Source organism: Arachis duranensis, chromosome 4 (genome assembly GCF_000817695.3).
Source record: "Arachis duranensis cultivar V14167 chromosome 4, aradu.V14167.gnm2.J7QH, whole genome shotgun sequence".
Classification (NCBI taxonomy): domain Eukaryota; kingdom Viridiplantae; phylum Streptophyta; class Magnoliopsida; order Fabales; family Fabaceae; genus Arachis; species Arachis duranensis.
The window spans coordinates 79,935,091-79,951,696 of record NC_029775.3 but is presented as its reverse complement, the minus strand read 5'-3'; the positions used below and the strand labels follow the sequence as shown (position 1 = coordinate 79,951,696).

General features: G+C 36.9%; 1 non-coding gene across 1 annotated transcript; it reads right to left on the bottom strand.

The window, feature by feature from the left end:
• Window positions 1-942: 942 nt before the first annotated feature.
• LOC127747227 (small nucleolar RNA R71) lies at window positions 943-1,046 on the bottom strand. The gene has a single exon (XR_008009029.1). It is a non-coding gene; the product is annotated as a small nucleolar RNA R71 (small nucleolar RNA).
• Window positions 1,047-16,606: the final 15,560 nt, after the last annotated feature.

Below are 16,606 nucleotides of genomic sequence, written 5' to 3'. Positions count from 1 at the left end.
ATTTTTTTCAACTAACTAATTGACTTTTTGTTTGTTTCTTATCTTTTTCAAAACCACGTAACTACTTTTCTCCCTCTAATTTTCGAAAATTCCTCACTCTTTTTCAAAATTCTTTTAATTAACAAATTGTTTCAAATTTTAATTTTAATTTTATTTCTTCTCTTAATTTTCGAAAATCACTAACCATTTTTTAAAAACAATTTTTGAAAACTCTCTCCTTCTCATCTCTTTCTATTTAATTATTTATTTACTAACACTTCTCTTCATCTAAAAATTCGAACTCTCTCTTCTCCTTTATGTTCGAATTTTTCTCACCCTTCTTTTATTCTTTTCTTCTTCTACTCACATAAATGAATCTCTATACTGTGACATAGAGGATTCTCCTTCCTTTTCTGTTTCCTTCTTTTTCATATGAGCAGGAGCAAGGATAAGGGCATTCTTGTTGAAGCAAATCCTGAATCTGAAAGGACTCTGAAGAAAAAGCTATGAGAAGCTAAAGCACAACAATCCAGAGAAAACCTTACAGAGAATCTCGAGAAAGAAGTAGACATGGCCGAACTCAACAACAATGCAAGGAGGATGTTTGGTGAATATACTACACCTACTTCTAACTTTTATGGAAGAAGCATCTAAATCCATGTCGTTGGAGCAAACAATTTTGAGCTGAAGCCTCAACTAGTTTCTCTAATGCAACAGAATTGCAAATTTCATGGACTTCCATCGGAAGATCCTTTTCAGTTCTTAACTGAATTCTTGTAGATCTGTAATACTGTTAAGACCAATGGGGTTAATCCCGAGGTCTACAGGCATATGCTTTTCCCTTTTGCTGTAAGAGACAGAGCTAGAGTATGGTTAGACTATCAACCTAAAGATAGCCTGAACTCTTGGGATAAGCTGGTCACGGCCTTCTTGGCCAAGTTCTTTCCTCCTCAAAAGCTGAGTAAGATTAGAGTGGATGTTCAAACCTTTAAGCAAAAAGATGGTGAATCCTTCTATGAAGCTTGGGAAAGATACAAGCAGTTGACCAGAAAGTGTCATTTTGACATGCTTTCAGAATGGACCATCCTGGATATATTCTATGATGGTTTGTCAGAATTGTCTAAGATGTCATTAGACCATTCTGCAGGTGGATCTATTCACCTGAAGAAAATGCCTGCAGAAGCTCAGGAACTCATTGACATGGTTGCTAATAACCAATTCATGTACACCTCTGAGAGGAATCGTGTGAGTAATGGAACGCCTTAGAAGAGGGGAGTTCTTGAAATTGATACTCTGAATGCCATATTGGCTCAGAACAAAATGTTGATTCAGCAAGTCAACATGATTTCTCAGAGTCTGAATGGATGGAAAAATGCATCCAACAGTACTAAAGAGGCATCTTCTGAAGAAAAAGCTTATGATCCTGAGAACCCTACAATGGCAGAGGTGAATTACATAGGTGAACCCTATGGGAACACCTGTAATTCTTCATGGAGAAATCATCTAAATTTCTCATGAAAGGATCAACAAAAGCCTCAACAAGGCTTTAATAATGGTGGAAGAAACAAGCTTAGCAATAGCAAGCCTTTTCCATCATCTTCTCAGCAACAGAAAGAGAATTCTGAGCAGAGCCCCTCTAGCTTAGCAAACATAGTCTCTAATCTATCTAAGGCCACTTTAAGTTTCATGAGTGAAACAAAGTCCTCCATTAGAAATTTGGAGGCATAAGTGGGCCAGCTGAGTAAGAAAATCACTGAAACCCCTCCTAGTACTCTCCCAAGCAATACAAAAGAGAATCCAAAAAGAGAGTGCAAGGCCATTGAGATAATCACAATGGCCGAATCCAAAGAGGAGGAGAAGGATGTGAATCCCAGTGAGGAAGACCTCCTGGGATGTCCTCTGAACAAAAAGGAGTTCCAAACTGAGGAACCTAAGGAATCTGAGGCTCACCTAGAGACCATAGAGATTCTATTGAACCTCTTTTTACCATTCATGAGCTCTGAAAACTATTCTTCCTCTGAAGAGGATGAAGATGTAACTGAAGAGCAAGTTGCTCAATATCCAGGAGCCATCATGAAGCTGAATGCCAATTTGTTTGGTAATGAGACTTGGGAAGGTGATCCTCCCTTGCTCATTAGTGAACTAGAAACATGGGTTCAGCAAACTCTACTTCAAAAAAACCAGATCCTGGTAAATTCTTAATATCCTATACCATAGGCACCATGACCTTTGAGAAGGCTCTGTGTGACCTGGGGTCAGGTATAAATCTTATGCCACTCTCTGTAATGGAGAAACTGGGGATCTTTGAGGTACAAGCTGCAAGAATCTCATTAGAGATGGCAGACAAGTCAATAAAACATGCTTATGGATTGGTAGAGGACATGTAAGTGAAGGTTAAAGGCCTTTACATCCCTGTTGATTTCATAATCTAAGAAACTGGGAAGGATGAGAATGAATCTATCATTCTTGGAAGACCTTTCATAGCCACAGCAGGAGCTGTGATTGATGTTGATAGAGGAGAGCTAGTCCTTCAATTGAATGGGGACTACCTTGTGTTTAAAGCTCAAGGATCTTCCTCTGCAACCATGGAGAGGAAGTATGAAAAGCTTCTCTCAATACAGAGTCAAACAAAGCCCCCACAGTCAAACTCTAAGTTTGGTGTTGGGAGGCCACAACCAAACTCTAGGTTTGTTGTTGAACCCCCACATTCAAACTCTAAGTTTGGTGTTAGGAGGTCCCAATAATGCTCTGATAATTTGTGAAGCTCCATGAGAGCTCACAGTCAAGCTATTGACATTAAAGAAGTGCTTATTGGGAGGCAACCCAATTTTTATTTATCTATATTTCTATTGTTCTTTTATGTTTTATTAGGTTTATGATCATGTGGAGTCACAAAACAATTGCAAAAATTAAAAACGGAATCAAAAATAGCAGAGGAAACAACACACCCTAGAGGAAGAGCTTACTGGCGTTTAAACGCCAGTAAGGAGCATCTGGCTGACGTTTAACGCCAGAACAGAGCATGAAGCTGGCGTTGAATGCCAGAAATAAGCAGCAGTCTGGCATTTAAACACCAGGATCACATCCTGAGGAGAGCTGGCGTTAAACGCTAGGAACAAGCATGAAAGTGGCGTTCAACGCCAGAAACATGCTGCAGATTGTCGTTGAACGCCCAAAACAAGCATAGAAGTGGCGTTTAATGCCAGAAACATGCTACAGTCTGGCGTTAAATGCCAGGATTGCATTCAGAGGGCGTTTTACACGCCTAAAGGGTGCAGGGATGAGAAATCCTTGACACCTCAAGATCTGTGGACCCCACAGGATCACCTCAGGATCTGTAAACTCCACAGGATCCCTACCTACCCCACTCCTCTCTTCTTCACACAATCTAATAACACTATACCCTTCACCAATCACCTCAATCTCTCTTCCCCATTACCCCTTCACCAATCACATCCATCCACGCTTTCCCACCCAAACCCAACCTATATGACCGAACCATACAACCCTCTCTTCTCCCCCTTGGCCGAATACACATCTCTCTCCCTCTCCTCCATATCTTCTTCTTCTTCTTCTATTCTTTCTTTTGCTCGAGGGCGAGAAACATTCTAAGTTTGGTGTGGTAAAAGCATAGCTTTTTTGTTTTTCTATAACCATTGATGGCACCTAAGGCCTGAGAAACCTCTAGAAAGAGGAAAGGGAAGATAAAAGCTTCCACCTCCGAGTCATGGGAGATGGAGAGATTCATCTCAAGGGTCCATAGCTCAGTAGTAGAGCATTTGACTATACATCAAGAGAGCCCACTCATGGACCTCAACAAGAGCATGAGGAATTCCCTCATCAAGAAATCTCTGAGATACCTCAGGAGATACATTTTTCTCCACACAATTATTGGGAGCAACTAAGGATATGAGCACCAAAATCACTAGGGATCAAGAAACAAAGGCAAGGAAGAGATATAGAGGAGCTCAAGAACACCATTGATCCTTCAAGGAGAAGGCACCACCATCACTAAGGTGGATTCATTCCTTAACTTCCTTGTTCTTATCTCTCTATTTTTTGACTCTATGCTTTATGTTTGTATATGTTTTGAGTCTTTACTACATGATCATTAGTGTCTAGTGTCTATGTCTTAAGGCTATGAATAATTCCATGAATCCTTCACCTTTCTTAAATGAAAAATGTTTTTAATACAAAAGAATAAGAAGTACATGAGTTTTGAAATTATCCTTGAAATTAGTTTAATTATATTGATATGGTGACAATACTTTTTATTTTCTGAATGAATGCTTGAACAATGCATATTTTTGATCTTGTTGTTTATGAATGTTAAAATTAATGGCTCTTGAAAGAATGATGAAAAAGAGAAATGATATTGATGATCTGAAAAATCCAAAAAATTGATTCTTGAAGCAAGAAAAAACAGTGAAGAACAAAGCTTGCGGAAAAAAAGTGGCGATCCGTGATACTCTATTCAATTAATTCTCGAGTATTAATGCAATTACTACTATTTTCTATTCAATTCAGCTTATTCTTGTTCTAAGATATTCGCTGCGCTTCAACATGATGAATGTGATGATCCGTGATACTCATCATCATTCTCACCTATGAACGCGTGACTGACAACTACTTCCGTTCTACCTTAGAACGAGCGTGTATCTCTTGGATTCCTTAATCATAATCTTCGTGGTATAAGCTAGAATCCATTGGCAGCATTCTTGAGAATCCGGAAAGTCTAAACCTTGTCTGTGGTATTCTGAGTAGGATTCAGGGATTGAATGATTGTGATGAGCTTCAAACTCGCGATTATTGGGCGTAGTGGCAGACGCAAAAGAATAACTGGATTCTATTCCGACATGATCGAGAACCGACAGATGATTAGCCGTTGGTGCACGAATTTGTGATTCGCACAACTAACCAGCAAGTGCACTGGGTCGTCCAAGTAATACCTTACGTGAGTAAGGGTCGATCCCACGGAGATTATTGGTTTGAAGCAATCAATACTTATTTTATTAATCTTAGTCAGGATGCCAATAAAGTTATTTAGATTTAGTTGTAAAAAGCCAAACTATTTAAAATTGTAAGTTGAAATAATAAAGAATAATAGCGTTACTTGTTGTGCAGTAATGGGGAATATGTTGGAGTTTTGGAGATGCTTTGGCCTTTGAACTTCAACTCTTCCTTGAAATCCTTCAACACACGCAAAGCTCCTTCCATGGCAAGCTCTATGTAGGGTGTCACCGTTGTCAGTGGCTACTTCCCATCCTCTCAGTGAAAACGTTCCTATGCTCTGTCACAGCACGGCTAATCATCTGTCGGTTCTCAATCAGGTTGGAATAGAATCCATTGATTCTTTTGCGTCTGTCACTAACGCCCAGCCTTCAAGAGTTTGAAGCTCGTCACAGTCATTCAATCCCAGAATCCTACTCGGAATACCACAGACAAGGTTTAGACTTTCCGGATTCTCATGAATGCCGCCATCAATCCGGCTTATACCGCGAAGATTCTGTTGGGGAATCTAAGAGAAGTTCATTCAGTCTGATGTAGAACGGAGGTGTTTGTCAGACACACGTTCATAGATTGAGAGAGATGATGAGTGTCACGAATCATCACCTCTTTCACAATTAAGCGCGAATAAACATCTTAGATAAGAACAAGCGTGTTTGAATGGAAAACAAAGGAATTGTATTAAATCATCGAGACGCTGCAGAGCTCCTCACCCCCAACAATGGAGTTTAGAGACTCATGCCGTCAAAAGTATGTAATTCAGATCTGAAAATGTCATAAGGTACAAGACAAGTTTCTAAAAGTTGTTTAAATAGTAAACTAGTAACTTAGGTTTACAGAAAATGAATAAACTGAGATAATTGATGCAGAAATCCACTTCTGGGGCCCACTTGGTGTGTGCTGGGGCTGAGACTAAAGCTATCCACGAGTAGAGGCCTTTCTTGGCGTTAAACTTCAGGTTATGACATGTTTTGGGCGTTCAACTCCGGATCATGACGTTTTTCTGGCGTTTAACTCCAGACAGCAGCATGAACTTGGCGTTCAACGCCAAGTTACGTCGTCTATCCTTGTGCAAAGTATGGACTATTATATATTGCTGGAAAGCCCTGGATGTCTACTTTCCAACGCCGTTGAGAGCGCGCCAATTGGACTCCTGTAGCTCCAGAAAATCCATTTCGAGTGCAGGGAGGTCAGGATCCAACAACATCAGCAGTCCTTTTTCAGCCTAAGTCAGATTTTTGCTCAGCTCCCTCAATTTCAGCCAGAAAATACCTGAAATCACAGAAAAACACACAAGCTCATAGTAAAGTCCAGAAATATGATTTTTGCCTAAAAACTAATAATATTTTCCTAAAAACTAACTAAAACATGCTAAAATCTACATGAAATTACCCCCAAAAAGCGTATAAAATATCCGCTCATCAGCCGTGCTGTGACAGAGCATTTGGACCATTTTCACTGAGAGGATGGGAAGTAGCCATTGACAATGGTGACGCCCTACATACAGCTTGCCATGGAAAGGAGTAAGAATGATTGGATGAAAGTAGTAGGAAAGTAGAGATTCAGAAGAAACACAACATCTCCATACACTTGTCTGAAATTCCCACCAATGATTTACATAAGTATCTCTATCTTTACTTTATGCTTTATTTATCTTTATATTCAAAAACCATTATAACCATTTGAATCCGCCTGACTGAGATTTACAAGATGACCATAGCGTGCTTCATACCAACAATCTCCGTGGGATCGACCCTTACTCACGTAAGGTATTACTTGGAAGACCCAGTGCACTTGTTGGTTAGTTGTGCGTAGTTGTGACAAAGTGTGATTTACATTTGAGAGCTCCAATTCTATTGGCGCCATTGTTGATGATCACAATTTACGCACACCACCTACAATTTGGCTTGCTTTTGTATCCCACAACACTGCACACATACTTTCAGTTGCATCAGAAACTAACATAAGATTGAAGCTTATACCGCAAGTCTACCTAAACAGCTTTTTTTGTGGCAACGGTCACACTCAAACATCTCTTCTATCTTTTTGTATTTTTTTTGACAATACTTGCAAGCTATGAAGAACGAATCATTCCTCCCAACATCAAAGTCAATAATCGTACATAGTATTTATTTAAATCCAACCTAAAAAAATTTATTTTCTTAAAATAATGGCGTATGGCCATATTCAAAAGGATATATGATTCTTTTATATGCTCATATCACTTGCATTCAACACACTGTCTATTGTTTCAACTTGGCATATCCCTTTTCTGAGCTCATCGATAGCAGATCGATATGAACTGGATGACAAATGACTTATCCTCTGGGATGAAAAATAACTATCACCTTGAGTGCTGTCCACTAAACTATATAATAGAAGATTGAGTAAATTTACATGATATTTCATTTTCACGAACTTATTAACAGATATATACCTCTTTTTAAATAGTTTGGCCTCCTTAATATTGGGATTTATGTGGAGGTTAGACGTGTCAAAACTACTCTAAATACTAATCTTCCCTGAAGATTAAGCCAAAATAATAAATATGATCATTATGTTAAAAAACATCTTTATTTAACATTTTAAACCATTTATAGCATTAGATCCATACCATTCCATTCCTTTGCTCTGAATAGTTAATGCAACTATGAAAGGTTCAGTTTTATCACCATTTAAATAGGGTTGTATCAAGTCCACCAATGAACTAAATAGGGTACAACTAATAGAATTCTTCTTGATATATTGTAAGTTGTTAGCGTGTTTCATAACAATTAAAATAATTGTACATCAACCTGATTGTCATAAGAATTTAAATACACAACACTTACTTAAAGTCCTCTAATAACAACCCTAACCGCTTTCTCTCCTACCTTTGCTTGGTAACCAAATCTTTTGGGTTCTACCTCCTTCCCTATAACCTCTACTAGCACATCCAAAATACAAAAATATGTTCTATGTCAATGGATAAATCATAAAAAAATAACATTAAAATAGAGTTTGGACTAAACCATTACCAAAATAAAAAATTTATGATCAAGCCTTTCTTCTTGTAGGATAGATGTAATACTCCTAAACGTAAATGACTTGAGGGATATGAACAACCATGCTCCTTTGTAATAAGGTGATCCTATACTAAAGCGAGCTGCACTTCATCCACATATTGTTCTTTTGGACTATAAAGGAAGAAATACTATATAGCTGTCCCTCCAACAGAATGGACCAGAATAGTCGTACCACTGATTTTAGAATCGTGTAGTGTATCTTGCTGCCCTGGTAACAATAAAGTAACAATAATGTTATATGATAGTCTGAACAAATTTTAGATAATAATATAGAAGTTAATATGGTTTAAACACATCTTCGAGTCATGCAATGCAATTTCTAAAACACCAGCTTCACTACTATTTGGTCGTGGAGAACTATACCACATCCTTACAACATAAACCTGAATGATCCAATCTGCTCTCTTTGTGGAGATTTCTTCAAGAAAGTGACACTTTTCATCCATGTTAAATTATATATTTTCACATGCTGATACATGTTATATATACTTATAAACAACAAAGAAGAGTATATATATATATAAACAACATCTAAATGTAGGCGGGTGTATTTGAAATTCAAATTGTAATTACATGAAATTTTATTTGAAATTCCTCCGCAATTTCCCTCCAAAGAAGAGTATATAGGACAAACAATAAGTTTACAGATTAAGTGTGATGGCCACCATTCCTCCAAAAAGGAGTATGTAGAAAAAATAATAGGCTTACAGATTAGGTGTGACGGCCATCCTTAAAAATTATTAATAGTATTAACATGCATACATGCATGCATGATATAAACAGTAATAAATAATCTAAAATTTTGACATTCGAATAGCCTGAATGATTAAACTACTCAAGATTTCCATTTTAATAGATATATAGATTTGCATCATTTGATAACTTATCAACCACCAAATGTTTATTGTCCCTGCTTAGTGTTCTTACCGTGATTAACAACATATAATTCAAATTAAAGGAAAAAAAAAAAGACCTTTTTGTCTATGTGTAAAGAACTATTTATAGCAAGTAGCATTGCCATCATAGTCACAGTAAATTTGTGTCTACCACAAATCACACCTATATATAATTAGATAATTTATTTATGATATATAAGTAAAAAAAAATATTTATTATTTTTATTTCAAATTAGATACCAAATTATTCCTATCAATCTAACTCAGTTTTTATCATCAGATTGGGTATTTATGAATCTAAACTAAAAGAAAAATATTGAACCCAATCTAAACCAACTCAATTACATTTTAGTTGGCTCGGATATATTGTTCAATTACATCTTTACAGATGAGGAAATCAAGGTCACATGAACAGCTTGAAAATAAATTAGGCAACATTAAAAAAAGGAAAACAACAAAGAGACATATTTAATAAATTTTAAATAAAACATCGTCAATGCATATATGATAGAAAAAGCTGAAACAAAAAAGGATCGGGTAACACATTCGAATGGTTTCAGTGAAATATTATATTGTTCCCACAATTAGTAACTGCTACAATTCTCCAACATGAATAAGGAAGGCAAACTGCAAGACTGCTTAACACAATATCTAAAATTCATTAATTTCATCTAAGTAGTGTTAGAGTTATTAATAATGCTTCATTATTTGCCCTTCATAATTCCTTATAAATATTTCCTTTCCTTTTTGCAATATATAAACTGTACACAGAATTCTACATATACATACATATATCACGTTAGTCAAATGTTCTCATTACACTTTTCATCATCTTCAAGAAATGAATAGAAGTGATAAAAATAAATAAATAATAAACCCAAATGAAATAAATCCCAAGAAACTCCAAATTAAAGAAGCCAAAAAGTGAAATAAATGAATGAATAAATATATAGAAAGAGAAAATATAATTGTTTCCTTTTCCATCTTCATGATACGATTAACACTTTCTTAAAACCTAATAGTGTCATCCCCATAATACACTACCATTCTTTTTGGTACCAATATATACAACTCAACCCAACCAACACATCAACAATCGCCTCTTCAACCTTCTCCAAATCTGAGTAGTGTAAAGTTTGCAACAACAACACCGTTGGCTTCATGTCATACTTCTGCTTCTCTAGGTGCCTTTCTGTCTGCCACCTCACCGTGTCGTTTGCCAACGGCGACAACCAATCCATCACCTCCTCCACTGTGTCTCGCCATTGCGCCGCCACCTTTAGGTGGCTGTCCGTCCCTTTCTCACAATTCTCCCATTCCATCCGTTGCTTCCTTAACTTCACCTTCAACTTCATCTTCAGCCTTTCTGGCAACATCTCATAGAGTGCAACGCGTGCTTCCTCCCCGATTGCCACCGGGGCATGCATACAACGATCCATGAACAATATGATGTTCGCATACCGCTGCGAAAGCCCTGAGCCTCCGACTGTGGTCGGAGGTGCAAGCCTCAAGACTTTATTATTTTTTGCTAAAATAGTCTTATTATTCTTACCATTTCCTCCTCCTCCACCACCACCACCGTTCGTTGTAGCAGCACGCGGCGGAACATGGCGATTAGGGAATTTGATGGCACTTATTTTCTTGAACGCGAGGCAAGGATTATTCTTCTGTTGCTTCCTCCTCCTCTTGAAACGTTCGTCCATATTATTGTATATGTTAACATTTGACATGTATAACTCACGATGAATAAGGAGGCAATAATAATTCTCCAGATTCCTTCTATTTCTACCGCCAGCTATGATCAAAGACCGAAACACGCAACAAATTCTTGCGTAAACGATGCAGATGATGCGAGACATGAGGCCAACAACCTTGTCATATGTTTGGTTCCAAAGGGAAACTTGCTTGTAATGTTGCACTTGCCTCCTATGGTACTCGATCCTGTCATCAAAGCATTCTACTTTCACCGTGAGGCCATGGTTGGACCTTAAGGATCTCCACCGTTGTATCTTTTTCTCGGACAATTCCATTTCCGACAAAGATTCCATAGCCGTGTAGAGGTTTCTTGTGGTGGAAACAAGCCTCTCCATTTTCTCAATCACCTTTTCAACATTCTTGGTTCCGTATTCTAATTTCCTTGCATCCAAGCCAGCGCCAGAGCTCTTCATGTTTGCGTAGACCACTTCGAAGCTCTTGTGCACCGTGTCGGTGCAGTTCGTACAGAGACGGGACATGGTGGCTGCGGCATGGTCTAGATCCTCAAGGCGCTCAGCGCAGGCGAGGTTGAGGAGGAAACATTCTTGTTGTGAGTTCAGGTAGGTTACCCCTTTGGACCTGATGACGTGGCGACGGAGTTTAAGGATTTCCACGTCGGAAAGGGATTTGTAGAGGGAGACGAGGCGACACATGGTCTTGGCTGTGTCGAAGGCGAGTACGCCGAGGGTGTCGGATGGCGGTGGCTCCTCTTCACGGAAGAAGAGGAAGCAGAGGTTCGCCCCTTGACACGTAGACATGGTGGCAGTTTGGATGACGACCATGTGTGCTTTGCGTCGAAGCTCCTTCTACATATATCCTTTCCGCATTTGTTTAGAAAGAAACCAACAAATTTTAATCAATATTTTTCAATATTGTTCACTCATGGCTTTCTTGTTTTTCTTTCTTTAATTTTAGGGTTTGGGATGGCTTGGGTTTCAAAAAAAAAAAAAAAAGAAACTAAAAATCAAAGGGTTAATGCATGTTGTTGGGGGCATGCATGTAATTAAATTAAGGATGGCGGAGAATGTAGCAATAAAGAGGATAAACCGCGGGGAATGTTGTGAATACTTTTGAAGAGAACACGTCACACGTGTATACAGTGCGGTATTATTCATATTAAGTTAGAAACACCTATTATGGTCATATAATTGTTACTGGCAACGAGGAATGATGCAATTTTTTCATGTGGCCAAACATAAGTTTAAATTTTGGTGAGGTGCCATGTGTTGTTGAACTATTATTGCATTATCCAAGGTTTAAATCTAGTTACTTGTAGCTATAAAAATAACCTAATGCTAATTATATGTCATAGCCCATAGGACACCGTTGCTTTCTAGTTTCTACAAAATGAATAAGTTTAATGTGTTTATTAAAAGTTTATCCGATCCGTCGTTTTCAATCTAACTGCATTTTTTATTTAACTTTGATGAGCCCGGTTCAGAGAACAGAGCTTTATCTATCCTTTGTATAGTATAAATATGTTTTTTAGTTACAAGTAACCTTTTACTAAATGCAATATTATTTAAACACTTTTCGATACAAACAGTTGCTCAAAGTGGACGAGTGTGTTTGATTTGATATGCAATAAAAAATATCTTTAACATTAAAAAAAAAACGAAAAATTTTAAGCGCCAGTATTTTTATTAAAATTTGGCCAACACTTAACTAGCAAAAGAAAAGTGAGTAATCCCACACTATTGGATAAAATTTCACACCATTAAAAATATCAATAATAGTTAATTAATAGCTACAAATCACAAAATTTGCTGTCCCTCTAATACTGCTAAAAAAATTATTGTATTGCAATTAGACCAACTATGTTATTTAGAATAGAATGTCGGCTTTAAAAACTAAATATGAACATAAATTAATTATGGTTGCGATGAAAATATTGAAATATTGAGCGGTCACACATGTATTAACAAAATAAGAAATGAAGATATAAAAGAGAAAGTTGGAGTAATGTTTATTATAAAAAAGAAGATAGAATCTCGTTTTAGATAATTTGAATATGTGAAAAAAGATCGATAGATTACCGAAACTATTAGAATAGTAAAAAAAAATAGTTTTCTATAGTATTTTTGTTGGTTATTCTATAACCAAAACTCTCGTATAAAACTATTGGATAAGAAAAATTTATTTGCCAAAATTGTCAACTTAAAGAACTATGAGTTGGTTTGATAATTTTTTTAAAAAAGTTATTAGTAATTTTTGTATATTATACGCAAAGATTTTAAAATATGTCTTAGTTTTTTATGCATAACTAGAGTAATCATCATTCGTTTATATGCTATTTAATAGGTAAAATATTGACAGAAAATAAAAAGAATAATATAAAATTATGTTATTTAATTTAATATTTATAATTATATATATAATCTAAAATTATATACTTATTATATTTAATATTTTATATTTATTTTATTTTATTGTGTACAATACTTCGCATTGACACTGAAATACCACCGGAGAGTTAATGAAATATGTAATGGTGACATCGTATAAATACGATACCAAGAAGGAGGTGATAACAGGGATGAAAGAATTCTTTATAATCTATTATCTTTATATTAATAAAAATAGAATAGCAAAATAGTAATACAAATTCATATTGTCTAATACATTGACACGTCCTTATTAATGAGGTGACAAAGCTTACTCACCAATTTGGTTACTAGTATGAAGCATTAGGTTACTCCCCAACTTTCTCTTTCTCGGTCACCAATTTGGTTTCAGGAATTTCAAGGTTAGACATGCAATAAACATAAATCTCTATTTTTTAATTGGGTGATAACTAATTCGCAGGATCACCAACTTGGATTAAGCATGCATAAAATATGTTAAACTTTCTCGCACTGTTAATACATTTTAATGGCAACATTTTATGACAATATCTTGGTCTGCCTTGTGTGAAGCTGGTGCTATATGTATACATGTTTGTGTGATAAGGTAGTGTAGAAGGTATATACACCATAGAGGTAGTTTTAGATGGCAACGCTTAATGTTTCAAATAATGCAACCCATGGAATTAATCGTGTGGTAGACATCAATTCGTCTAAACTAGAATGGTTCGTGATGGTGGGCGTTGTTCGAATGTACGAGGTTCGGAGTAAGTGGAATCTAGATGAAGTTTTTAGCATCGAGATGATCCTTCAAGATGAATGGCTAAGTGTATCGTGTATTAATATCATTATTATTTTAGTGTGATGAAGCCTGTGGGTTTATTAATGTTTTTAGTAAATTTTTCTTACTTTGTTTTTGTGTGGTTGGCTTTTTTTCATAGGGTGATCGAATCCATTGTATTGTACTGAGGAACAATATTGTGATATTTAGGATTGTTATATGTGAGCATGAAATCTATTCCATGAAGAATTTTATTGTGTAAGGCTATGGAAAGTCAGTGAGGGCTACACCTCTAAAAGAGTATTACCGTCGGTTAAAAATTTCGTACAAATAATTCCGTTGATAGTATAGTTTTCAACCAACAAATAATACTCAATCAAAGTTTTAATAGTGATTGTCACAAGTACAAACCCCAATAAGAATTAACCGAAGTATTCAAATCTCGGGTTGTCTCACAAGAAATTGCAATAAAGTGCTTAATTGTTGGCTATGAAGGAAACAAGGGGGTTTGATTTGTAATTGGCAAGAAAGGTAAATAACAAGAAATTAAACAACAATTACTAGTAAAAGAAAGGAAAAGAACTCTTGGCTAAGACATGGAAATTGAGATCACCATCCTTGTCTCTAAACCATGTATTGACAATTATAAGGGACCAACCTATTAAGTCTATTTCTATGCTTGAAGTATGTACAATGTCTACTTCAACGCTTGAAGTACGTCAAATAGGCTTGATCAACATCAATCCATAAGTCCTAACCTAGCTACTAATTGACTTAGTAGTAAGCTAGCATCAATGGTTGTCAAATTGACCACAAAGGGTTCTCAAATCACCAATTCAATGAGACCCAATGACTCAAGGTCACTCAATTCCCTTAGCCTATGCCAGGAATAAAGAAAACTACTCAAAAACTAGTGAAAATATTTTATCAAACACCTAAAGTGCAAAAAAAGTAAACATCACAAAATACAAGAATTAATGGAACCCATAACTAACACAAACAAGAAATCAACAATAGCAACTATGATAAACATAAAAAGACACGGAAACATAAAATTGCATTAAAAGAAAATTAAAATCCAACAAGGGTTCATAAATATGAAAGAGAGCAAAATAAAGAAATTAACAAGATAAGCTAAGAAGATTAAGACAATAGAACAATAAAATATAAAGAGAATTGAAGTAAAAACAAGAAAAAAAGTGGATCTAAGGAAATTTAATCTAAACTACCCTAAACTCTAGAGAGCAGGGAGAGCTTCTCTCTCTAGAATTCTAACCTACAACATGATGAAAACTATACTATGACTACCTCCCCCCCTCACATTCCCTTGTAATCATTGGGTTCAAAAGCATCAGAAATGAGTTGGATTTGGGCATCCTTGGGCTCAAAAATGGCCCCCAGTGTTTTGCCTTTAATGAAGTCACGTGCAACTTGACACGCGTACGCATGGGTCACGCGTATGTATCACTGGCAAAATTCCACTTTACGTGTGCGCGTGGGTGACGCGTGCACTGGTGCACGAAATTGCAATCACACTTTTGCAACCCCGCACAACTAACCAGCAAGTGCACTGGGTCGTCCAAGTAATACCTTACGTGAGTAAGGGTCGATCCCACGGAGATTGTCGGCTTGAAGCAAGCTATGGTTATCTTGTAAATCTTAGTCAGGATATCAGAAATTATCAGGATTGATTGTGAGAAGTAAAAGAACATGAAATAAGTACTTGTTTTGCAGTGATAGAGAATAGGTTAAGGTTTTGGAGATGCTACATCTTCTGAATCTCTGCTTTCCTACTGTCTTCTTCTTCAAACACGCAAGGCTCCTTCCATGGCAAGCTGTATGCAAGGGTTTCACCGTTGTCAATGGCTACCTCCCATCCTCTCAGTGGAAATGTTCAACGCACCCTGTCACGGCACGGCTATCCATCTGTCGGTTCTCAATCAGGCCGGAATAGAATCCAGTGATTCTTTTGCGTCTGTCACTAACGCCCCGCCTTCAGGAGTTTGAAGCTCGTCACAGTCATTCAATCATTGAATCATACTCAGAATACCACAGACAAGGTTTAGACCTTCCGGATTCTCTTGAATGCCGCCATCAGTTCTAGCTTATACCACGAAGATTCTGATTAAAGAATCCAAGAGATATCTACTTAATCTAAGGTAGAACGGAGGTGGTTGTCAAGCACACGTTCAGAGATGAGAATATGATGAGTGTCACGGATCATCACATTCATCCGGGTTAAGAACAAGTGATATCTTAGAATGGAAGCAAGCATGATTGAATGAAAAACAGTAGTAATTGCATTAATCCATCAAGGCACAGCAGAGCTCCTCACCCCCAACCATGGGGTTTAGAGACTCATGCTGTTGAAGGTACACAAAGAAACGTGTAAAGTGTCATGAGGTACAGATACAATGTCAAAAGATCTTATTAATAGTGAACTAGTAGCCTAGGGTATACAGAAATGAGTAAATGACGTAAAAATCCACTTCTGGGTCCACTTAGTGTGTGCTTGGGCTGAGCAATGAAGTATGTTCGTGTAGAGACCTTTTCTGGAGTTAAACGCCAGCTTTTATGCCAGTTTGGGCGTTTAACTCCAAGTTTTATGCCAGTTCCAGCGTTAAACGCTGGAAATTCTGAGGCTGAATTGCCACGCCAGTTTGGGCCATCAAATCTTGGGCAAAGTATGGACTATTATACATTGCTGGAAAGCCCAGGATGTCTACTTTCTAACGCCGTTAAGAGCGCGCCAATTGGGCTTCTGTAGCTCCAGAAAATCCA